Here is a 26,559-nt window from a genome sequence, read left to right on the forward strand (position 1 = left end):
TTTTTTTTTTGGCTCCTTTGGGAAAATATCTTCATTTCCCCTAATAGCTGTGCAGAGTTTTTATGGTAGTTGGATGACAAAAAGCTACCTATAAGAGCAAAAAAGCAAGGGAAAGCAGTCTGTACACTGAGCATTGTTTTAGATATGAAGAAACTTATGGGCAATTAAAAAGTTCTTTGCCTTTTGTACAAACAGGCTGCAATGAATGATTCCTTTGCCAGTCTATTAAGGGGGCAAGTAAACAGGCATTCAAAAAGGAATAACTGCTTTCTAGATGGAGATCAAGCTTCAAAAAAAATATAACTGTCTTACAAGATAGAGTTGTTTCATAAGAAAACAATGTTAAATCAGAATGTTTGCTTAATGAATGCACTGATGTTTGTGAGAACAATCTGAGTTAAATAACTCACAGAGTGTATCACAGCTGCTAATAATGATAACATCAGAGGTTAAGTAGCTAATGAAGTGAAACATGAAAGAACATCTATGTTCTTGACTCCTTTGAACAGTAGCAGTTTTGGTGGAAATATTGGGCTAATAAAAATCTATCAGAAACATCAGCCTTGTTAAAAGAACTCATGGCAAATACAGCTTTAACTCCTGATGGAAGATTGTTTGTTGAGTCGCCAGCTAAGCAATCCAGAAACAGAATATTCCTTACAAGGTTTTTCTTCTCTTTTCTTTCTTTTTGGGTTTGCTGTAAACTGAGATAGTTCTTAGTAGAGTTTTTGTAGAAGATCTGGAATGCATAAAGTACTGTTTAGCAACAGAACTCACTAAATCCCAGAGTTAAGAGAAGCCATTAAAGAAATAGACTCTTGTTTCAAAAGAACTCTCAGAACTATCAAAGCTAATTATAAGCTCTGAACTTTAGAAATGATTTGCGTACTTCCTGTCTAGTTAAGAGAAGCTTTCTCATAGTTATAGTGATAAAATGTCTTGTTAGAAAATGTTAAATCTCTTCTAAGTGTTAAGAAATCTTTTAGATGTTTGCTAAGTTAGATATATGCTAATGGTAGTCCTATAGAGTTTGCTTAATAGTTCTTATAAATATAATTGTGTAAAATAGATCTATAGAATTTCTTTAAGACATGTAGTAATAAGCTTATAAGAGGTAAAGACATGTAGGAGATGGCCATGATATAAGTTTAAAGAAGTATATAAGAAATATATTTGCTAAGGTAGTCCTATAGAGTTGTAAGAAGTAAGAATATGTTAATATGTTATATGTGAGTTTGTGAAAAAGTGTGAACGTTGGGTGTGAATCTATGCTTAATGTATATGGTGAAGTAACTTGAGATACAGAAGATAGTGTCCTAGGAGACTGCAAGCTGGCAGTCTGAGGGGTTTCAAAAGCTCCAGAAGCCGCTAAGAAGCTAAGAATGGCAGACGTCAGAACTAGCACAACAACCACAGATGGGCACCTGCAGCTGAGATCCATTGGAAAATCAAGGCAACACAGAAAAACCTGAGCTAGTAGCAAAAATGTTGCAGTTTAAAATGTTACTGTAACTAAAACTGTCTCTGACTGGCTTGGAAATGAAAGTTGCAGAGCCACTTATTTGAACTAAAAATGTTAACTGCAAAAAGTTTTTGGTTGTAAAACATTTCTTCATGTTTGGAAGTGAAAGTCTAGGATCAGAATTTACTTTATTTTGAACTTTTTGTACTTAAAAAATGAGATAAAACTAGAAAAAGGTTTTGGTTATGGATTTCTCCATATTTGGAAGGCTGGTACCAGAATTATTTGAATTTTGAGACTTGAGAAATGAAATGAACACTAATGATTTCATTGCAATGGGACAATTTTGAATTTGCTTATGGTGATGACCTAGGAACTGTTTAAATGAAGAAATTTGTTTCTACCTAGGCTTAAGATGCAATTTTGTGTATGCATATATGCTTTATTAACTGGTGATTCATGAATTGTTTTGTGTTAAAAATGGAACTGTTTTATGGAACTGTTTATGAAAAATGGAATTACTTATGGAACTGGTTTTGTGTTAAAATGTGTTATAAACTGTTTAAATAGAGAAATTGGTTTTTTTTAAATTACAAAGAAATGGGGGAAGTAATATTCCTTAGTCTATTTAATTAAAAAAAATTTTCTTGTTATTTGAGTGGATTAATGTTATGTTTTGTTAGTAACAAATGCAAATGGGTATAATATGAGATTACTTTAAAGTGTAAAGAGTTTTATTAAGAAACTGCTTTTGGAGAATTGTATATGTTTGGGTTTTTTCTAATTAGGTTTGAGATTTTGTTTAAAAAATTAAGAAAAGGTGGAGTTGTGAGTGAATTAAGGTTGAATGTATGTGTAGGATAGTAATGGTCATGTTATTATGTTAAGCTATTGCTATTAATGCACCCTAGTTTTGTGAAGTTAAGGAAACATTTAAGTTTGATGTGAAAACATCATAAGTTTTTCCTATGTTCTGTTAGCAAGAAATTCAAATGGTTCTAATAAGAGTTTAAGTTGTAAGACTGGGAAAATTGTAACTATATATAGCACCATTTATGTTAATTCAAATGATTCTGTTTAGAGTTTGCTTTGAGATGTAAGATTGAGAGAATTATAACTATGTATAGCAATATTTCTGTTAACCTCTTAATAGTAATGATGAAGCTAAGGGATTCATTAAGTTTACAATTGCATTAAGAGTTTTTGGGTTAAAAAGGGCTTGATGCAGCTGAGACGGCTATAGTCACCTTGGACCCAATCCAAAAAAGAAATGCCATCTTTATCATCCTCTACTCCCATACTGGGGGGTGTGACAGCTATGGAGATTGCTGTGAGCTCTTAACGAGGAGTTGTTTTTTATATATTAAGAAAGGGAGACCTGTGGGAGCCCATCTTCAGGTTTCCTAGTGGCTTTACCCACTAAAGAGAGGATGGCCGGACCACAGGTCTGAGTGCAGCTGTCTGAGATGGTCTGCACTTGGCTGTGCTTGGGGGAGGTCTTTTGCTCCACCCCTTGGTATTTCTATGAATACCCTAGGGCAGAGAGAGTCAGGGCCGATGGAATAGGTTCCAGGCCCTCTCGAGGCTATCCTGTATTTTCTATCTGTTTCTCCCCACTCTAATTCTTCTATCTAATATTTCCTGCTGCTCCTACTCAAGAGTACTCTAGGAGAAATATGGGGGTGGTGGGTAGCTCTCCCCCCCCCATACACTATGAACTCCAAAAATCTCCGTACTTGTGGTTCCACCTTAACCCTTCTAGTTTTTAAGCTTTCTACAAGTGAATCTTTGAAGAACTGCTTACTATTTTCCTGTCCCATTTCAGCACTAGGGAAATTCTACTCTTACCCTAAGTTTTTTCTTACTCAATATTCCCATACCTAACCTTATATTTTTACTTAATTTTGATAGATAGAAATTAAGAGAGAAAGAAACCTAGACACAGAGAGATTCTCATTGCAGCCTAAACTCTCACTTTGGCTTTTCTTTCAGCCACTTTGCTTTATCTATATGCAATTTTACTCCCCAAAATAGAATACCATTGCCTTTACTTTTAATTCATTACCAGGCATGTGCTCCCCTGCCCCGCTGCTCCCACAACACCCCCTACTCTCCTTTCACCAAATCCCTAGTTATGTCCCTAATTCTGGTACCATCTGTGGGAGGCCAGCTCCCACTCTTTCCCAGGGTACTCTTGAGGAGAGAGGGATAAAAAACATTTAGATAGAAAGACAGTGTGAAGAAGACAGACAGAAACACAGGATAGCTTTGGAAGGACCTGGATCAATAGCCACTGGCCTCTTCTGTCTCTTCAAAAGGACTTGTTATAGGAATGCCAAGGATCAGGGCAAAAGACCTCCCCCAGCACAGCCAAGTACAGCCCCTTCCAAACACCTGATAACACTGCATGTGGTCAAGTGATCCCCTAATGCAGGCTTGCTGGGTAAAGCAAGCTCAAATCTCACTAGGAAACCTCTGTGGGCCCCTACAAACAAGAAACCCAGGATAAGTGCAGATGCAGGTCTTAAATTTACCTGGAATTGGGCATGGCTCCTTGTTGTAATTAGCTTTGGCTCTCAGCTTGATACAGTCTACAGTCACCTGAAAAGGGAGTCTCAATTAAGTGGTTGTTTGGATAAGATTGACCTGTGGTCATGTTTCTAGGGGGCTATCTTGACTGCTAATCCATGTAGGAGAGCCCAGCACATTGTGGATAGTACCATTTCCCAGGCAAGTGGTCCTAGAATATGTAGGAAAGCCGTTTAAGCTGCTGCCTAATGGAGCCAGCAACTAGGATTTCTCCATGATTTTGTTTCAAGTTCCTGCTTGAGTTCTGTCTTGATTTTCCTCAGTGATGAACTATAACCTATATCCCCTTCCATCCCCGAGTTGGTGTTTGGAATAGAACTTTCTATAATGTGCTAGACTTGATTTTTCCTCAATGATATCTATAATCCCTTCATCCCCTGAGTTGACTTTGACCAATGTTTTACCTCAACATCAGAGATGAAACCAGAAAAGGAATTGGAACTGAGAGTGGGATGTTGCTGTTATAGATGTGACCTTATGGCTATTATGCCTTGGACTATTTTGTGAGAGGAATGCAGAAGCATTTGGAACTTTTGGCTGGAAAAGCATCTGAGTGATGTTCAGAGCTCAATGGGCCATTCTAGTTGTAGCTCGGAAGATATGAGTGCTGAGAGGCATGTAGACAGTGGAGACCTGGTTTGGGAGGTATCAGAGGGCAGCAAGGACTCCTATCAAGCCGTAATAGGGACCATTCATGTCATATTTTGGCTGAGAGTCTGTGTGTTGTTGATCTGGACCTGAAGAACCAGCTGTGATGAATAAGCTATCAAGACTAATGCCGAGGGCCATGAGAGTCTACACAGATGACAACTAGTATCTAACGGGTCAACCCACCAGACGTGTTGGGGAGCCCCACTTGGAAGAGCCTCTGTCTGTAATTTTTCTCATGTGCCACTTCATTTCTTTCCTAAAAAGAACAGCTGTTAGGCTCCTTCCATAGCCCATTGGTAGTGTGTTTTACATCTTTTGGGCACATATATAGCTGTGGATGGTCAGGAAGATGATTTCTGCTTAATCTGTATAATTCTGATGAATAAAAATAACATTAGGACATTTTTCACAAATGAAACAGGAAAGTAACAGTATTCTCAGTCACAAAGACAGCCAATTTTAGACTTCAGAACAAATTCAAAACAGACTAGCTGCCCCTGCAGGGAATACACAAACGTAAGTTCCAGGTGTTTGTTGCTGAATCAAGGTCAGACTTGAAGCAACTTTGGCAGATATATCCCCCTGCAATAATTGTCTTACTGCACGTACTCCTAGGCTCAGAGTTCAGCCAAGTAAGTGTTATCATTAAGTCATGAATTTCAATGTCATTCTATGTCTGGGAACCCTAACCACTGAGGCTACGTGTTTGGCCAAGTATTACTCACTGCTGGTCAGTATGATATCTCTAGCCTGAGAAAAACTGTGTGACTTATCATTTGTTATGAGAATGGGTCTGACCCTAAAAATGTAACATGTAATTGGGCAGAGGGAATGAGGAGAAGTATGGGTGTGTGTGTGTGTGTGTGTGTGTGTGTGTGTGTGTGTGTGTGTACACGCAGGAGAGAGCTGCTGTGCCAAGGGGGCTGTGTAGAGATATGGAGTGTGTGTGTGTGTGTGTGTGTGTGTGTGTGTGTGTGTGTGTGTATGTGTGTGTTGAGTGATGGATGTAGCTGAATGGTCAGAGAGAGAAGTGTGAGAGATGAAGAAGTGTAAGAGTAATTTGAAAGAGTAAATGAGTGAGAGAATGAGTGAGTAAATAATGAGTGAATGATGTAGAAGTGTGTGTGTGTGTGAGAGAGAGACAGAGATGTGTGAAAGAGCTACTGCTATGTACAGGAGCTAGTGAAAGAGCTGTGTAAAGTGCTCTATGGTAAGAGCTATGTATAGAGAGATAGATATATAGATATATGTAAAGAATGTAACTGTGGAAACAAGGAAGATGAAGCTGCATAGAAAAGAGATGTAGAAGAGAAATGTATGTAAAAGAAACTTGTGTAGCCATATGAAAATAGATGTAACTGTGTATAGAGATGTATGGCCATGAGAGAGACGTATGTATGCAAAGAGATTTTTTAAAGGAGAGATTTTTCTATTGAAGTAAAAAAGAAAGTTACCATCAGAATGTGTTTCCTTATTTACCCTTCAGATAGACAGAAGCTTCTTTCTAAAGATCCCTAGGTAAAAAAGTTTCCTAAAGTCCCACTACTCTAAGGTCTTCTATTCACAACCCTGGAGCAGTTCTGGGAGCTGGCCTCCATGGGCTGCAATAGACTAAGGTGTTGAAGTCATCTATGCTTCATTAGGAGGGTTGTGAAGTACTTACTCAGGGCCAGCACACAGGACCTGTGGTCCAACATATCAAAATTATGCATGAAGTTGTGAGCCAAGCTGCTGTGAGTTCTGAAGTATAATAGTTATGTCACGCCCCAAAAATTTGCTCCATTCAGCATGATGTTGTCTGTAGGCTTTTGTCTTGTAGCTTTTGTTGTGTTGACATATATTTTCTTCATTCCTAGTCTCAAGCTTTTACAATGAAGGTGTGTTGGATGCTGTTAAAGGCCTTGCCTACATCCATTACTACAACACCGTGGTTTTTCAGTACTGAGCCTATTAGTATAATGATTTACTGCTAAGGTTTTGAAAGCGGTAGGTGACTCAAGAGGACACTGAGATGGAACTGGGGACTAAGGCCACACACCTGACATCTAAGATGAGGTCTGAAGAAGCACCCCTAAAGTAAAATAGAACTGGAAGGAAGACTCTGTTCTCCAGAGAATAGCACTGCCCATCTTGTAGGGTGTACAGCAAATATCCCTACAGAGATGAACTTTGAAGACATGTCTCTATTTTCTCTCCAGTTAACTTCACGTCAGTGAGTAAGCACAGGTCCATGTCCCACCCATTAGGAAAGATCCGTTCTTTTCCCTCTGGGCCCAGGCACATGTTCTTCCCCAGGCACATCCCAGAATTTAGCCTTCTCTTGCTCTCCCAGTACCTTTGTTTTGTCTTCACATCCTTTTCCTTGTATGCTTGCTGCACTCAAAGAAGAAAATAGAATGAAAAAGTCAATAAAGATATTTCCTAATCTGATTTGTCTTAAAGGTTAGAAGGAATTATGAGAGTTTAAATATTTAATAAATATTTGATTTGTACTGCATTCAAAGAAGTGATGATGATAAGTTATGTTAATATTTAAGTAGATAATAATATTTTAGATAGATTAAATAATGATAATATTTAAGGTAGATAAACATGCTCTATTTCCTCCAAATTAGCTAGCCTGACTCCATGACATTTACAAGTATTACATACTAAGATCTACCCCATCCTCCTTTATTCTCCTTTATTACTCAGTTTTCTGGGTTCAGTAAAGATACTTCCTACAATAATTCAGAGAGGAGAGACCTCTGACCTTCCTCAGAGGGGAATTGTCCCCTACCTGCTGGTGTTGCCCCATTACCATGGTCAGGTAAGGGCAGGTGGGGGAGCCCCTCTTGTTAGTATTGATACTTGGATTTCTTTTGTTAATGAGGTTTTCAGAAGTAGTTTAATTTTTTCTGAAATCTGTTCTCTATTTTTGGCCTTCTGAGTATAGCTGTCATGCCATATTGGCCTCTTGTCTCTGTCTCCTTGGGAAACCAAAGGACCAGTAAGTTTGATGGGGTATAGAGGCAGGGGGTGGTAGGAGGTGTCTGTCAAGGGCTTGCTATGCAGAGGTGTTTCCAGCAGTGTGCAGTACCGACTCCTGATGGAGAAGACTCAGCTGAAGGATAAGGTGGATATACTGAGGCAGGAGAACAAGAAACTGCTGGAGGATCGGGCCCCTGCTGCAGCACTATTTGGGGGGACTTGGAAGTGATCTGTCAGGACCAAGAGGAAGAGATCAGAGACCTCCAGAACCAGGAACAGTAGGTAGGGACAAGCAGCTGGCTCAGGGTTAAGTCCAACACCATTTCGTCATGTAACATTAGGCTGTCTACGTATCAACCCACTTGTGCTTTAACTTATCACTTTATTCCTTCACACCCATCTAGCCCCTCAGTCTCCCATTCATGATATACAATTGTTCATTTCTGTGTCCATGCATCTGTACTTCTGGGAAGTGAGTCTCTTGTGAGAATCAATTGGCAAGCAAACCCTGCTGCTCTGTAGGCCTGAAGCTGCAGTACAATGGTACAGACAGGTCAATTACACATCACACACCTACATGTCACTATGATGGGAAGGGTGCTATGTACAGACTTGAGGGACTGAGTTCCAGGTCCTGTGGCTCGTTTGCTTTGCAGGGTTCATGCGAGATGACGCAGGACAGGAGCAGCTTGCAAGTAGGAGAGCCCCCTGCAAATGTCAAATGAGTGATTCTTTGTCACCTTGTTGAGTGGCATGTGGCCTTTCTTCCTCCTATTGTCTCAATCCCAAGGTGGTCTCTTCACCATGGCCAACTTGATTCACACTGACAGAAACGTCAGTGGGAGTTCACCAGCAGTGTTTGCTGTGTGTTTCCTTGACATGTGCTCCCATCACAGAGTTACAGTATGGAGCTGATGGGTTGCCCAGGGATGTGGAAATGGCTTGAGACAAGCTGAGGGTTGGGTTGTAAGATCTGAGGCTTTGAGACAAAAAGTTCTCCAACCACCTCAACATAGTCTGGCTAAGCAGAACGTATTCCCCCTATACAATTTTAATCCCGAGAGAGAGAGAGAGAGAGAGAGAGAGAGAGAGAGAGAGAGAGAGAGAGAGAGGAGTCATTGGATTCTTCTGAAAGAGCTGCTGTGCTTAGTCTAAACCTATGTGCTCATCTAGTATGATATTGTTTTCTCCTCAACTTATTTTGTGCTCTCTGTGTGTATGTGTGGGGGGAGGGGAATGGAGGTAAGTGAGTGATGTAGTGCACCATGCATGTGGATAGCAGTTAAAGAGTTAAACCACTTGCTTTGTCAGTCTCTACCCTGAAACAGGCATTCTTCCTTCCCAGAAGCTTGCTGTTTTGGTGAGACTGACTGACCAGTAAGCTCTTGGGATCCTCTCTTTGTGCTTGCACTTGTGTGAGAGTCTATTCATGCCTATGCTCAATACTCTACTAAGAACACAATCTTCTAATGAATAGGAGCCACTGAGACCAGAGGAAAGTCTGCAACCCCTGCTGAAACAGAGGGAGCTGGTCTCCCAGAAAAAGAACTTGGCAGTCAAGCTGCAGTATCACTTGACTGTGTCTCAGATGAGGTATGAGCCCAGGTTGGGAGTTGGGAGTTGGATTCAAGTGGGTCTTTTCTACCTTGGATCTCTGCCTTTTGTGGGCTCTGCCTCTAGGCAAGGCTCCCAGCCAACACCAGGGAAAGAACACTTCAGAGTATTGTGCTGGTGCAGTCAACATGAACTTCCCTCCAGGAAATAATGTACTTGATATTCAGTGTGTCTGTAGAATTGTGTCTCCCTTGTTCCCTTATGAGTTCTCCCATGTTCTGAGCAGGCTTTCCTTGTACTCAGAGCTCTGCCTGCTTCTCCCTTCCAAGTTATTGACAATAAAGGTGTGTCTTACCATGCTTGACTAAAATTACATTTTCACTGATTGACATAACTGGTAGAGATGAGAGTCCCACCCTTGGTCACTGTTAGATATAGCACTGGCTGTCTTCATTGTTAATCCATTTCCCTTGTAAAGTATTCTATGGATATAATGAGTTGAGTCATTGCCAGTATGATACAAGTAGATGTCTCTGCTGCAGGATTGTTCAGAACCTTCACAGAGTGTTGTGTAAGAGATTCCTCTAGAGAAGCAGGATGTAGATTCTCAGCATTAATCCTAAGAAAAACAGGATGTTTGCTTTAATTAAAGAGCCCCTGAAGGACCCGTGTTCTCAGGCACACATTTCAGAAAATGCTCCTTCATGATAGGCTCTGTCTTGCATATTGTCTGGATGCAAGGTTCCTTCTGGGCAGGAGGCCAGAGCATGCCTCATGACCTTGTCCAGTTGTCTAAGTTGAAATGTTGTATTAAGTCTATCTATAAAATGAGGTGTTCCATGAATAACTTACCATGAACATTGTGTGTATCTTTTTATGCTGTTATCTATGACTTTAATTCACTATTAATTTTGTCACACTGATGTCCCTGGACTGTGTGAGAAACTCCTGTTCTTTCTCATAGGTCAGATCAACTTCCGACAGTTGATAAAGTCAGAAAAAATTCAAGGGCAAGCTACTCTATGACCCTTATTCCTTAAGGGTACAAACAATAACTTCTGCCAAAAGATCAGTGTTGAGTGTCAGGCACAATTGAGTTTTTGTGAGGTCACAGCTTGACAGCTGACATGGCAGGTCCCCACCAGGACTGTGTCCTAACTGCCATCCTCCTCCAGATCAGAAATACTCCAACATGAACAGAAGAAGGGCTCAGCCCATGATGAGAGCCTCCTGCAGACAGAGCTGCTGCAGCAGGGGCACTAAGTGTCACAGGCAAGTGAGCCACCATGGCATCCCATCCCTAGCAACATGGCGTTCATGGGGTGGATGTTCCTCCTTGACTCTGGTTTCCTATGTGTGAATAGGCTCTGATTATGTCTATCCAGTGACAGAGCAAGGGAGCTTCTGGATCTGATTGCCTTTCCTTCTTTCACAGCACCCTTTCAGAGAACTGAGGAGGCTGAAGGAAGCCACAGACAACTGAACCCATGACATTCTCCACTATAGCATCAAAACCTCCTCCAAACAAGACATGTACTTCTAACTGTCAACTCAGCATTAAGCAAACATCAACCTCCCTGTAGGTGTTCTATCCCAAATCTGATCCATGTGTCTGCTGACTCACTAGTTCTGGAGTAAAGAAACCCATCAGAAAGAAGCTTGAGATACAAAAAAACCTGCCAAGAATTACTCAGAGCCCTGACATCCACCAGCAAGTGGGGCACAATAGCATGGAGGGAGGACATGTTTCTGATCATAATTACTCTGAAAGTTTGTTGCTGCGAACATTTGAAAGCTGATTGAGTCCTCAGCCCTTCATATGTGGAGGGAAATCTGGCAAGGGAGTCTGTGTTGATGCCATGCTGCTCTCCAGACAGACCACGCCAAAAAGCATCAAATTCTCATCCTGTCCAGTGCTGAAGCTACTGCATGCCATGCACATGTGATGCTGAAGTTAATGCTCTACAGAGATGACAACAATCCCTTGCTAGTTGTTTACTGATTTGTTCTCCCATTAGGAAATTGATGGCAGAATCTCCTCTGTCTCAGCCTTGATTGAGGTGAACTGTCCTGAGAAAGGATTTATAGAGGATGTCAGAGTGACCTTTTGTGTCTTTGGACAGCAGATGCTCCCCATGTCCTTTTTTGGTCTTGAGTAGGCACACAGACATGTGTTTTCTGACAGAATATTATAGTGGCCAACATACTATAGGATCGTCCTTGGTGAGTGCTTGACCTTCAAAGTCCCACAGTGGCCTGACTACACTTGTCTTGAAAAGGTTATTACAATCTGTGCCTTCCTTCCTATTATGTGTCCAAAGCTGCCCACCGGGTGTAGACCAGTGCCACTAAATCTACATGAAGAAAATGTTCTTTAGTGTAAATGTCTTTGTTTGGTTTTGGGGTTTGGGTTTGCTTGCTTTGAGATTTTGGTTTTAGGTTTTGTTATTTTTTTGGTTTTTTCTTTTTTCTTTTTTTTCTTTGATATATTACTAAGGCTATATGACACACACACACACACACACACACACACACACACACACACACACACACAAGTATATGCTCTATTTAAGCCCTCATTGAGTTAATTGACCATATTTTCATAAATAAAAAAAGGAATTTCCAACCCTTCATTCTTAAACTAGACTTTTAATCAGGTGTGGCAACACAGTCCTGTAACCACAAAATTCAACAGGCAGAGATGGATCTCTGCAAATTCCAGGTGGCTTTGGCTACATTTAAGTTCCTAGTCAGACAGGGCTGCAAAGGAGGATGGTGTCTTGGGTGTGGATGGCATGACCTACTCCATAGATATTTGTTGTAACCCACTAGGTTTCCTAGTGGCTGTACCCAGCAGGACTGCATGGGAGGTTGATTGGACCACAGACCTGGCTACCAGGTGTTTGTAAGGGTCTAACTAGCAAGGGCCTCGAGGTCTTTTGCTCCACCCCCTTGGCATTGTTATAAATAGACCTTTGGAATAAAGTTCTGGGCCTGTTTGGATAAGGATCCAGGACCACCGGAGTCTATCCTGTGTTTCTCTGTCTCCCCCCCCCCCCCCCCCCCCCCCCCCCCCCCCGTTTCTAACTAAGCCTCTTATTCCTCATTCCTTAAGAGTCCCTGGGTTAAATAAGTTTGGGGGCTGGTATCTGAACAGAGACAAAGAAAAAGATTAAAAAAAAATAACTCTAGGGCTTGGTGAAAGGATTGAAGGGGGAGCTGCGAGTGTAGACATGCCAATAAGGAATCAAAAAATGAAGGCAACAGTATTTTATTCTCAGGCATATAGGGTAGGCAGTGAAATGTCATGAGGCTGCAGCGTTAGATCTCTCTCTTTCTCTCTCTCTCCTATCTATGAAAAATAAGGAAGACAAGGTGTAGCAGTATAGTATAGGAAAAACTTAGAAGTGTAAGGTAGTGTAGAAAAAGTTTACTTAAGTTAGGCAACTAGACAGAGAAACTTAAGTTTTCAATCTTCTAACTTGGGGAGCTATGATCGCAAAGTGGGAAAAAATCTATCTTTTTTGAGCTTTATGGATGGAGAAAAGCTCTTCTTTGAGCTTATCGGGTAGAAGAAGATTCCTATGGAAGCTTTTGGCCTGGGGACAGCTAAATTGTTTAAAAAAGCAGCAGAGGAAAGAGATTTCCCCTGCGGCAGGTGGGGACGGAAGTGAAAACCCTCTGCTCCGTTAGCAGTGCAACACCTTACCTTCAGAATTAGTTCCCTCCTGGCCATGAAGCCAAAAACGTTTAGAGAACAGAAGTCTTAGGAAAAACTTAATCTTTCTCTCTTGAACTAAAAGTTGTCTTAATAAACTTGCCGGTCTTTCTCTCTCTTGAAGAAAAAAAAAAAACTAAAAAGCTTTTCAGAACTTTCTCAGTTTCACCTGGATGGGAAAATCCTGAGACAAGGGCCTGATGAGAAAGTGCAGGGTAGCTTGAGAATGCTGCTCCTGTGGAGAGAAGGGAGGGAAGCCAAGCTGCCTTAGCAGCTGAGCGGGCATTAAAGACACTATCTGGGGAAGGAGCCTGCCAGGACAGGATGGGGAGCTATCCAGGGAGAAGCTTTCTTTTCTATCAGAGAAAGGACCTTCGGAAACAAATGTTTTTGGTTTGCCTCACTGACCCAGAGTGAAGCCCTCAGGGTTTTGCCTTAGGCAATAAGCCGCAGTCTGAGCGTGCAGACAAATGCATGCAGACCCGCTCAGGAACTGGGTCAGATAAAAGATCTAATTAGAGAGGTATACCTGTTAAAGGGTGGCACAGGCATCCTACAGCAAGCTTAGGAAAGAAAAATCTCCCGTTGCAAAAGTGAAACCATGTAAAGAGAACCAGAAGGTTGCTAGCGTACCCAAAAGGCTTTCTGGGAAATGTGGTATCAATGCAGGTTTGGCGGGAATTTCACCCTCAGCCTGAAGCAAGGGTTTCAGTTGAACAAATTGGAATTTCTGCTGTAACAGAAACATTTGTCTGAATTATGGCACAGGAAAGCTGTTATGAATTTGGGCAAAGAGACGGCCTCTAGTTGGAAACCATCAGCAGCTGAGCATTTCTGCGGGTTCCGGACCAGCTGAGAGAGCTTGGCAGTGGGAAAGGTGACTTTGGGGTGTGGCTTTGTCCGAAAATGTTACAGCTCCCTAGCAACAAGTGTTACAGCCCCATAGCAACAGTACTCACTAAGTCTTAGCATTGAAAGAGCCATTGACAAATCTTGTTTCAAACTCTCAAGAACTTTTAGAATAATATCAAAGCTGACTAAATGATTGTCGTACTTCTGGTCTTGTTAATAGTTAAAACCTTTTCTAGGTGTTAAGAAATTTCTTACAGATGAGATATTTGCTTTAGTGTTAAGTTAGTTCTGTTATATGTGAAGGGATAATAGTTAAGAAATCTCTCCTAGATATCTTTTCTAAATCTCTTCTAGATATTAAGAAATCTTTAGGTGCTTGAATAGTTCTATAGAATTTCTTTAAGACATGTAGTAATAAATGGCCATGTTAGTTGTAAATGTAAGTTTAAATAAGATAAGTATATTTGCTAAGGTAGTATAAGAAATATATTTACTAAGGTAGTCCTGTAGAATGTAAGTAAGTTTTAGGTAAGGTTTATAAAGTAGATCTATAGATAAAGTAGTCCTATAGAGTGTAGGTTTAAATAGGTCATAGATTCAGTAAAAAAAAAAAATGTAGGTTTAGAATATATAGGTTTTAGGTCTAAGGATATGACGAGTAGGTTTTTCCAACCTGGGAAAACAATATCCATAACAGACTTGGCAGTTCCAGAAACCACTAATAATAGCAAGAAGCAGCTCCAGAAACTGCTAGCTTCAGAAAGGAGCAGCAGGAAGTAGTGTGCACTGCTGAGACCCGCTGAGACCCTCAAACGTTGTAGCTTCCCAAACAGCAGACTCAGAGCCAGCAAAAGCAGAGACAGCACTAGCGCCACGGGTCCGTAGGGTTTAGGCCATGAAGGTAAACTATGAGAGAGGCTAACGGCAAGCAGCGTTTTGGAAAGCCCTGCAGAGATGCTGCACTGTGGGAAAGGCGAGCAGTAAGGTTCTGCAACCTTACTGAAGATGCTACACTGCAAGAAAGGCGAACAGCGGAGAAAGCCTAGCGGTTTGTGTCTCCTCGGGAAAGACGAACAGCCGGCAGAGCAGTGGTGAACAGTGGAGACCGTAGAGTTCAGACTGCTTCTGGAGGCCAAGAGCAGAATGGTGTCAGTGCTGGACAAGCAGCTGAGGCGCGCTGGAAAGCAGGAAGCTGTGGAGGTGAGAACCGTACTCCAGGCTGAACAGTCAGCCTGAGACTCTGTGGGAACTGCTGAGACCGACTGCAGCCTGAGCTCCCAGCAGCGAGGTAGCCATGCAACAGGACAGCATATGGAGGATTCTGGGGGCCAGGTTTGCTGAGCACTTGGACTGTCAGCGATGAGGTAATGGGTTTTCCTCCCAAAGCCAGGGTTGCTATGGGAAGGCCACAGTTTCAGCTCATGGCAGCTGAAGGAGCCTTGAGACTGTATGGCTATGAGGTGAAGCTCTCTAGCCTGGTCTGGGAGTGACCCGGTTCCCGAAGACTACAGACTACAAAGCGCAGCAGTAGCTGAAAGCAGAAGTTTCAAAGAGACTTGCTTGATCTAAAAGTTTTGGTGATGGGACTTTTTGTATTTGGGACTGTTCCAAACTGTTGCTTCAGAGTCATTACACCTCTGACAGCTATGCACAGACTTAAGGGCGGCTGACAAGCCAGGCCCTGACTACGAGCTCAGAGGAACTTTTAGGAAGGGTACCCAAACTCTTTTTGAACTTTCGGACTTAAGAAATGAAATGGACAGTAATGATTTCATTACAATGGGACAGTTTAAATTTACTTATGCATATAAACTCTATCAATGGTGATGACGAAACTGTTTATGTAAAAATGGAACTGCTTATGGAGAAATTTAGGTTTTCTAACTATGTTCGAGATTCATTTTAAAATATAAAGAAAACTGAGAGTTAACAATATTCCCCAGTATATTTAATTTAAAAATATTTTTGTGTTACTTGAGTGAAATAGTGTTATGTTTTATATAGTTCTATTAAGAAATTGTTCTTGAATGCAGGTTTGTAGGTTGAGAGTAGTTTCGTAGGAAGGTTGAGAGTAGGAATTATAATTTTGTACAGTTCTGTTTATGTTAGAATTACTATGTTAAGTTTGATGCAGTTGCTTTTTTTTTTTTTTTTTTTTTGGTTTTTCGAGACAGGGTTTCTCTGTGTAGCTTTGCGCCTTTCCTGGAACTCACTTGGTAGCCCAGGCTGGCCTCGAACTCACAGAGATCCGCCTGGCTCTGCCTCCCGAGTGCTGGGATTAAAGGCGTGCGCCACCACCGCCCGGCAGTTTGATGCAGTTGCATCAAAAGTTTTTTCTTTAAAATATAAAGAAGAGGGACCTATTGTAGCTCTCAAGTGGCTGTACCCAGCAGGACTGCATGGGAGGTTGACTGGACCACGGGCCTGGGTACCAGGTGTTTGTAAGGGTCTAAGTGGCAAGGATGAGGTCTTTAGCTCCACCCCTTGGCATTGTTATAAATAGACCTTTGGAATAAAGTTCTGGGCCCATTTGGATAAGGATCCAGGCCCACTCGAGTCTATCCTGTGTTTCTCTCTGTTTTTTCTCCCTTCTATTTCTAACCAAGCCTCTTATTCTTCATTCCTCAAGAGTCCCTGGGTTAAATAAGTGTGGGGGCTGGTTCCCCACAGATACCCACTTCTTGATGCAAAAAGATCCCCATTTAACACCTGACATCACATGTTTGCTACTAAATATGGATGTTATGACATATCATGCATATTATATCATTGAGAAATATATTTGTGCTTTTAATGCATCTCAGGAAATGAGAACATTCATTATGGGAATATAAAAGAAATAAAAAAAATCCATAACTATCTGCTTCTGTTTTCCTTGAAATATAGCACCAGTGGCAATGGCAATGCAGAGAAAACAACCTCCTGAAACATATTGGGACATAGTGTATTTTAAGGTGCTGTTGCCTCAGCTACATATTTCACATTTTTTCAGATTCATTTACTTTTATTTATGTGTATTGGCAGTTTGCCTGCTGTCTACGCACCACAAGCATGCAGTTCCCACAGAGGCCAGAAGAGGGCAGTGAATTCCAATGGAACTGCAGTTACAGAGGTTTGTTAGCTGCTCTCTGGGTCCTTTGGGCGAGCTACAAATCTTCTCAAAGGATGAGTGATCTCTCCAGCTCCTGCACTTGACTTTTGTCCTTCCAGCCTTATGTAGTATGTTAGTGTGTTAGATGGCCTGGTTCACACCCAACCAAAGAGAGATGTTTCTGGAGAATTGTAGGGACAAGTCCATGAGGGAGGTATGGGAGATTGTCTTGGGATGCCAGGCATTCAGGCAGAGTTCTCCTGGGTTCAGGATCATCCCTCAGCATCTTTTATTGTCAGGGTTGGAGGAGTTATGCTACCTGTCATCTAGATGACAATGCAGAGTAGGCCCATTAGATAAAATGCAATATTAAAAAGACACGCCTTGGGATGGAGATGGGGTAAGAAATCCCTGTTAATGCTCCAGCTAATCAGTGTTAAGAGGAAGCTTCATACTTCATACTAGCCAGAGTGGATGGAGCCTGCAGCAAAAGCCACGTGCCTCTGATGGAGAGCATGTGTGTGCAGTGGCTAGAAAGGGAGAGGGATGGTTGATGCTGCTCTCTTTTTTTTTTTTTTAATTTATTTTAATTTATTTTGCAATACAATTCAGTTCTACATATCAGTCACGGATTCCCTTGTTCTCCCCACTCCCGTCCCCCTCACCTTCCCCCCAACGCCCCCCCCCCCCATTCCCATCTCCTCCAGGGCAAAGCCTTCCCCACAGACTGAGGTCAACCTGGTAGACTCAGTCCAGGTAGGTCTAGTCCCCTCCTCCCAGGCCAAGCCAAACAATCCTGCATAGGCCCCAGGTTTCAAACAGCCAACTCATGCAATGAGCACAAGATCTGGTCCCACTGCCTGGATGCCTCCCAAACAGATCAAGCCAATCAACTGTCTCACCCATTCGGAGGGCCTGATCCAGTGTGGACCCCTCAGCCATTGGTTCATAGTTCATGTGTTTCCATTCATTTGGCTATTTGTCCCTGTGCTTTATCCAACCTTGGTCTCAACAATTCTCGCTCATATAAACCCTCCTCATTCTCGTTGATTGGACTCCCAGAGATCCACCCAGGGCCTAGTCATGGATCTCTGCATCCAGATCCCTCAGTAGTTGGATGAGGTTTCTAGCACAACAATTAGGGTGTTTGGCCATCCCATCACCAGAGTAGGTCAGTTCGGGCTGTCTCTCGACCATTGCCGGCAGTCTGTTGTGTGGGTATCTTTGTGGATTTCTGTGGGCCTCTCTAGCACTTTGCTTCTTCCTATTCTCATGTGGTCTTTATTTACCATGGTCTCCTATTCCTTGTTCTCCCTCTCTGTTGTTGATCCAGCTGGGATCTCCCGCTCCCCCAAGCTCTCTTTCCCTCGACCCTCGCCTTTCATTACCCCCACTCATGTCCAGGCTGTTCATGTAGATCTCATTCCATTTCTCTGTCATTGGGCGATCCCTGTGTCTTTCTTGGGGTCCTGTTTTCCGGGTAGCCTCCCTGGTGATGTGAGTAGCAGACAATTCATCCTTGTTTCATGTCTAGTATCCTGCTATGAGTGAGTACATACCATGTTTGTCTTTCTGAGTCTGGGTTACCTCACTCAGGATGATTTTTTCTAGATCCATCCATTTGTCTGCAAACCTCATGATGCCATTGTTTTTTTCTGCTGAGTAGTATTCCATTGTGTATATGTACCACATTTTGTTTATCCATTCTTCAGTTGAAGGGCATCTGGGTTGTTTCCATGTTCTGGCTATTACAAACAATGCTGATATGAACATAGCTGAACAAGTGCTCTTATGGTGTGGTTGAGCATTTCTTGGGTATATGCCCAAGAGTGGTATAGCTGGATCTTGGGGGAGATTGATTCCCAATTTTCTAAGAAAGCGCCATATTGATTTCCAAAGTGGTTGTACAAGCTTGCATTCCCACCAGCAGTGGAGGAGAGTTCCCCTAGCTCCACATCCTCTCCAGCATAAGGTGTCTTCAGTGATTTTGATCTTAGCCATTCTGACAGGTGTAAGGTGGTATCTCAGAGTTGTTTTGATTTGCATTTCCCTGATGATTAGGGATGATGAGCAATTCCTTAAATGTTTTTCGGCCATTTGAGTTTCTTCTGTTGAGAATTCTCTGTTTAGTTCTATAGCCCATTTCTTAATTGGACTGTTGGGCATTTTGATGTCTAATTTCTTGAGTTCCTTATATATTCTGGATATCAGTCCTCTGTCAGATGTGGGGTTGGTGAAGATCTTTTCCCATTCTGTAGGCTGTCGCTTTGCCTTGTTGACCGTATCCTTTGCTCTACAAAAGCTTCTCAGTTTCAAAAGGTCCCATTGATTGATTGTTTCTCTCAGAGTCTGTGCTACTGGTGTTCTATTTAGGAAGTAGTCTCCAATGCCAATGCGTTCAAGACTACTTCCTACTTTCTCTTCTAGCAGGTTCAGAGTAGCTGGATTATGTTGAGGTCCTTGATCCACTTGGACTTAAGTTTTGTGCACGGTGATAGATATGGATCTATTTGCAGCCTTCTACATGTTGATATCCAGTTTTGCCAGCACCATTTGTTGAAGATGCTTTCTTTTTTCCATTGTGCACTTTTGGCTTCTTTGTCAAAAATTATATGTTCATAGGTGTGCGGATTAATGTCAGGGTCTTCAATTCGATTCCATTGGTCCACATGTCGGTTTCTATGCCAGTACCAAGCTGTTTTTATTACTGTAACTCTATAGTAGAGCTTGAGGTCAGGGATTTTGATGCCTCCAGAGGTTGTCTCACTGGAGCGGATAGCCTCCTGTACTGTGATGACATGGACTGAATGCTGCACAGTTGGTCCAGGTCACCTCACTGTCTTCTGTTGTCATCCACATTCCTCTTAGCTGTGAACAGTCAATATACTGCCCAGAGCCACGGAATTCACAGAATTAGCACTCCTGAGTATGACCCTGGGATGGACATGGTGGGAGGAGAGAACTAATTGCAAGTTGTCCACTGACCCACAATCGTGCTCTGACACACATGTCCCCAAACACACATATAAGTACACAGGGAATAAATTTACTAAAATTTTGAAAACAATTCAATACCAGGCAACTTTAAACTCTGTATTGTCAAGTGACATAGACATTTATGGCCAAATGATGAAGGAAAACAAGTTTCCTTCCTGATTGTGGACAAAGGTTGGATGAAGGAAAGAGAGGCTGCCAGAACATGCTAGGGAGGGGACCACAAAGGCTTTGGGGGTTCTGGAAGATTTATTGTTCACAGAGCAAGGAGGGGAATTTGGATCTGTGTGTGACTATATACACACCCATTTTCTGAATGGACAGAGACCCGCAGGGAGGGAACATTGACAATGTTGTGGCAGTAGAAGGGGGGCAATGTCTTTCCCCCTTTTTCCCCACTGGCTCTGCAACATTCCACTACCATTCACCACTGCCTGCATTCTATTTGGATTACTGTTAGATGTTAACAAGTCTGTCTTCATCCTCCCTTAACAGTTTCATTCAGCTGACAATTAAGGGAGGTTCCTAAGTGTCAGCAACCAAGAAGGGACATCATTGAAGGGAACATCCAATAAAGATGAGATATGCATGTGGGTGTGCTGACATGTCACTGATCCCAGCACCAGGGAAGTAGTGGCAGAAGGATCGGGAGTCTGAGGCAAGTCTAGGCTACATGAGCCCCCATCTAAGACAATAATGTAAATAAAAATAAAGAAGAGCCTGTCTTCACAGTGGTGAGAGGGTTGACAGAGCAATCTGTGGAAACATGGCCTGACTTAGCCCTGTGTGCTTTCAGGTCCTGGCTCCAAGAGTATGTAGCAGTTGGGGAGCTGAAAGTCTTTTCTATTTGATAGACAAGCCTGAATTTCCTATAGCAGGAAATCCTTTCTTCACCATTCAGCAGGACCTTGGAGACAACTGCTTGTGCTCAGGACATGAAAGCCTTAGGTAAAAGTCGGGGGAAGAGTTACTCTTAGCTGAAGTAGAGTCATCAGCATCTTTGACATTTACTGTGTAGACTTCATGAGGTCCTGGCTTGCTGGAGTCTTACTGATGAATTGAACTGTGGAGAAGCAGGCTTATTATCCTGGTGTGCCTGCCCAGAGAGTCTTGGCCAAAGCCCAGGAATCTGCGTGTCAACAAGACCCTCTAGGGCAGTGGTTCTCAGCATTCCCAATGCTGTACTAGAGCTTGAGTAGAAGTTGTAGTTGGTTGTTTTTTTCTCTTTGCTCTTTGGGGGGGTCTGCCACTCAGCTCCTAAATAAATGACACAGAGTCTTATTCTTTCTTGTGAATACTCAGCCTTAGCTTTGCTTGTTTCTAGCCAGCTTTTCTTAAATTATCCCATCTATCTTTTGTCTCTGGGCTTTTACCTTTCTCTATTTCTGTATATCTTTTCTTTCCTTCTTACTCTGTGGCTGGCTGCATTGCTGAATGGCTGGCCCCTGGAGTCCTCCTCTCCTTTTCCTTTTAGTCCTTCTCGATCTTTCTTCCCAAATTTATCTTCCTACTTATTCTCTTTGCCTGCCAACCCCACCTATCTTTTCTCCTGCCTACCTTGGCTGTTCAGTTTTTTATTAGACCAATCAGGTGTTTTAGACAGACAAAGTAACACAGCTTCACAGAGTTAAACAATGCAAATTAAAGAATGCAACATATATTTGCATCATTAAACAAATATTCCACAGCATAAACAAATGTAGCAAATCTTAAACTAGTATTCTGCAACAAGAAGTCACTCCAGGGAGTGAGAAGCTGCCTACATGAATTTAGGAGGCTCAGAAGCCAGGTACAGTTCACAATCCCTGAAACCAGAGGAACCAAATGACATGGGAGGACAGATCTTTTTCTAAGCAACTGCTGTCATTTTTTTGTTGGGAAGCCCCTAAAGTCACATATTTTCTATGTGTATGCCTAGTCTCAGCCCCCTTGCTTCTCATCACAGTCCTAAACTGAAACAGGTAGAATTTCCAATAGGGCTCATGAGCTTATTCTTCAGGCCAATCAGTAGAGAGGACAGCCAGAACCAAGTCTAGTTGCTTAGAGGCCTCTGGAGAAGCCCACCTGCAATAAGAAAACCCATTACCTGGCTGGATGCCAGGCTCAATACTGGAATAAAAACAAAGGGAAGCAGACCCCAGGTATGCTCAGAGTAAGAGGAAGTGTGTTATATGGCAGCTGAACTGAGGTTAGAGGGTACGAAGGAGTATGGAAGTGTCAGGCGGCTCCCCCCAAATCCAAGCATCTCTCTCCTACAGGACTTATGCTCAGAATTATTATTCCATTTTAAAGATAAGACAACTGAGCCACCCAGTAGTTCCTAGATGCTTATGCTGAGGGTTTGAGCTGGCCTGCATTGTGAACAGGGACATTGTGATGGTTTAAATGAGAAAAGGTCACATTACACGTGACAGTTGGAGGCTTTCCTGAGCGCAGAATCACAAAATCACTCTAAAACTCACAATTATAAAATTACCCCTTACATGAGGAGAACATTTCTAAAGAAAACACAATTAATGGGCATTACAAAATGAAGGGGCACTTGTTTTAATGTTTTAAGAGCTACTCTGCCATATCTGACCACGTCATTCTAGGCCATTGCTCTCAAATGTCCAATTGTAGGCCAACAGTTTATTAAAGATGATGAGTGATGAAGTTCCACTCAATATAATAGCATACCTATATATTATTTGGCATTCTTTAGCACAGGCTTTACAAAGAAGGTCATTCCCCCAACTATAATCCTATCATGTCACTTCTGTGTTTCATCTAAAATTTGTATTTCAGAAAAAAAAGAAAAAAATGTATTTCAGAAATTAGCCACAATGTCGTCACTGCTTTGATTCCCACAGGGGTTCAGTTATGCAGGCTTCTTTATAGGGCTGTGCATAACATCTCATTACAGACTACTGTTCTTTGTTTGAGTCTACATTTCCATAACTTCAACAATTTTCTTTATCCGGCCTATTTATGCTGCATGATTTTGCTTTTACCTCATTTTTCTAAGCTGGCAATAATTTTCTCATTTATTATATCTTTCTAATTTTTAAGGTAAGAATAAATTATACTATGTCTACAACAAACCCAAATGAAATACCTAAATCAGTTTTTAATTTTTACTGATTATTTGATGTGTATGAGGGTTTTTGTCTGCTTGTATTTCTGTGCACCATGTGCATGTGGTATCCACAGAGGTCAGAATAGGGAGATGGAGTCCATGAAGCTAGAGTTACAGCTGGTTGTGTACTGCTATTTGGGTGCTGGGATTCACACAAAAGTCCTCTGGAAGAACAGTCAGTGTTCTGAACTGCTCAGCAATGCCCAGCAACTTATATGTGCTTACTCACCCAGCTCCAAGTCGAGTTAACTGCTCACCCACGTTCCTGGTTGCCCCCAGTGGGGCAGCCTAGGCCCAGCAGGAGCAAGCGGCCTGGTCTCCTACTGCCAGCTCAAAGAGTCTTCAGCGGGCAGTGCCATGGCAGTGGTCAAGAAGGAAAGCAAATTCTTGGAATGCTTGTTCAGCAAGAAAGCCCAACTCAGCCAGCACCTCCTGCTTCAGCAGCAGCTGAGCAGAGCAAGGGCTCCCAGATCAGCTCCAAGCACTACAAGACCAAGCTGTGGAGACCATTCAAGGAGAGCAGCACATGCGAATACGGGAAGAAGTGTCAGTTTTCACAGGGCTTCTGCCGGCGGTGCAGCCTCACTTGCTACCCCAAGTACAAGAAGGAGCTGTGCTACACCTTCCACATCAGCTTCTGCCCCTATGGCCCATGCTGCCAATGCTGCCGTTTCATTCACAAAGCAGAGAAGCTGAGGCCCTTGCTATGATGGGAAGTTGGAGGTGAGGGACAGCTACAGAGACCTTTAATTTCTCCAGCTTCCAGCTTGGCCACCATCAGCCTCCTGGGAGATGTGGAGTTGCTCCTGCTGCTCCACAGCCCCACTTCATGCATGCTGCTGCTAACCTAGTGCTCCTTGGCTTTATCCTGTTTCTAATCTGCCTCTTCCTACTCCTCCACCTCAGTGAATCCACGCCTTTGGGTGCCCCCAAGGTACTGGGCCACCCTAGTGGCTGCAGTGGCTGCCACTCTGCTATATGCCCGCAGGAGCTTGGATGACCTGCTGGTCCCCAGAGCCCATTGCACCTTCTGCTGGGTGCACTTGGGCCAGAGCTGTGCAGCCTCATCATGCAGCTCCACATCCATACCCACAGGTTAGCGGCTGCAGCTGCAGCCTACTGCAGCAGGGGGCAGCAGGGCTGGCATGCCCCTTGCTGCCCCATGCTCAATGCCCCTGGACCTGCTTGCCATTGCTTCCCTTTGGCTTCCAGTTGCCTTGCTGTCTCTCAGAGTTGCCTGTGATCAATGTGCCCCTGGCAGAACCTGGACTTGCTGCAGGACCTTGACAGCCACCTGAGCTGCTCACTGACCTCCAGCAGCCTCAGCCTTGACCCACACATTCACCTGCCCACATTCACCTGCCTCTCCATCTCCAAGGACCGAGGCAAGGGGAAGCCTGAGAGGATTTGGGAGAGGTGCTGCAGGGGGCAGCAGGCTGAGATGGCTTTGCAGAAGGCCAATTTGCAAGCCTTGTACTTGAACTCTCTGGGAAGGGCCCAACTATTATTCTTTTACTTTTCTCCTATTATTATTATTATTGTTATTATTAGTGTTATTATTAACTACAAAGTTTCCTTCTTGTAGAAATAAAAGCCAACAAACTATCTGTATGGATGAACAAATTTTTGACATCAGGGCAGCTGTGATGTGGGAAGAACAAAAGTTTTCACACACTTTCTCAGGTCTCAGATGAGTTTGAAACTCTGATAAAAGAATAAAATAAAATCAGCCGAGCACCAGTGGCTACCAAGCACCATTCCATGTTTTTCTGTTGTTGTTGTTGTTTGTTTTATTTTTTTTAGGCAGGGTTTCTCTGTGTAGACCTGCCTGTCCTGGAACTCTCTCTGTAGACCACAATGGTCTTAAATTCACAGAGATCCATCTGCCTCTGCCTGCTAAGTGCTGGGACTAAAGGCATGGGCTAAAACACCCAGTCTTGAAAGGAAATCATGCAATCTTGAAGCTCTGAAAGTGGTTTGAGGAATACATTGAGGTTTTTCTTAGAATGTATAATGGTTGCAGCCCATCTCTGACTTTAAAGAGAAAAAAGAGTGACTACGTACTTTTCAGTCAGACTCACATGTGGCATGATTTTCTACTTCCAGCTTTAGAAGCCAGCAAGAAAAAAATGGTTGCTGAATCTACCAGTTCTACTGTGACATTGATTATAAAGACTTGCAGCAATAATGGGGAAATCGTCTCAGCACAGCCATAGGGCCTAAATTTGCCTTAAAACTTCCTCAACCAAAAAAGTATTTCATTAATGCTTGAGAGAATTGGAATGTCAGATGGGTTCACTTGAACAAAAGGAAAAGAATTACATTTTTTTATATAGCCCTTCACTTTATGAAGAGGCCATCTCTTAGTGCTGAAATGGTTTGTAATACATGAATATGTCTTGTTTAATGACAGTCCAAAACTTGTATATTATTTTTCAATGTCAAAAGGCAGGAATGTCTCCAAGGCTTTCCTGGATGGTGGATAAATGAGCAGTGGCTTAGTGTGTATGTAGGTACAATTGGAGAACCCTGTTGTGGACTCTGCACTACTTTGACAAAAGTAAGATTTGAATGTAAAAAGAGAAATCAATTTGAGTTTACTTTGCAGAATCAGTTGACTACAAATTGTGACTGTAATCATTGTACTGTAAATGTTTGGTGGTTTTCCTTGAAAAAATTTTTAGAAAAAAGTTACCCCAAATGATAAATCAACAAACCAACATATCATGAATTGAAATTTAGATAGTAGACATATATGCAAATGTAGTAAACCAAAATGGCAGTGGTTTACACACTTTGTAAACGTATCATGACACTGATATAAAAGTAACCATATTTCTGCAGTTCAACACATTTAAGCCCAGACCAATACAAGATTTAGAGTAGCAAGGATTACCTGGTATAGGCAGTGTGCAAAGTGTAAACTGATGGACCAAGACAGACACTATCAGTTCTTCTCCGCTGTACTCTAACAAGGCATCACATGTTGTATGTTTTCATTAAGGGTTACAGCAAGACAGGAAAAGTTGACAATGACACTGGACTACTATAGAGATGGTGCATGGCTTTGGAAAAAGACAAAGTTTGCTTGTATTGGAGGAGCAGCTCTTTCTGGATTTTCTCTATCAATTTTATTCTGCTTACAAAAATATCCTAGGTTATCTGTTTATGAAATTGTATCTAGATATAGATTTCTTTTTTTGAAATACTTTTTGAGATGTTTCGCTAACTAGTCTGGAACTTGCTGTGTAGACTAGGCTGTCCTTGAACTCACAAATTTCACCCTGCCTTTGCCTTCCCAGTGCTGACATTAAAGACATACACTATCACACATTGTGATATGGATTATTTTTGTTGTCTAAATAGGAGTTGAGGAAAAGGTTTCTCAATCTTCTTCATTGTTTCATTTTTCTACCTGGTGGATCTCATGGTAAAGTAACTATGGGAATGTACCATGGGACCTTCTGACTAAGTAGTAGAGAGAGATGAAAAAAGTATTATAAATGTAGGGGTTTCCTCTTTATTGTCTTGAGATAAACTGCATAATGAGGAGGAGACAA

At 42.3% G+C, this 26,559-nt stretch overlaps 1 pseudogene; it reads left to right on the top strand.

The window, feature by feature from the left end:
* The first annotated feature begins 23,081 nt into the window (after nt 1-23,081).
* Nucleotides 23,082-24,568, top strand: LOC128108032 (mRNA decay activator protein ZFP36L2-like; annotated as a pseudogene).
* Nucleotides 24,569-26,559: the final 1,991 nt, after the last annotated feature.

This window comes from Peromyscus californicus, unplaced genomic scaffold (genome assembly GCF_007827085.1).
Source record: "Peromyscus californicus insignis strain IS unplaced genomic scaffold, ASM782708v3 Scaffold_12__1_contigs__length_115047231, whole genome shotgun sequence".
Lineage (NCBI taxonomy): Eukaryota > Metazoa > Chordata > Mammalia > Rodentia > Cricetidae > Peromyscus > Peromyscus californicus.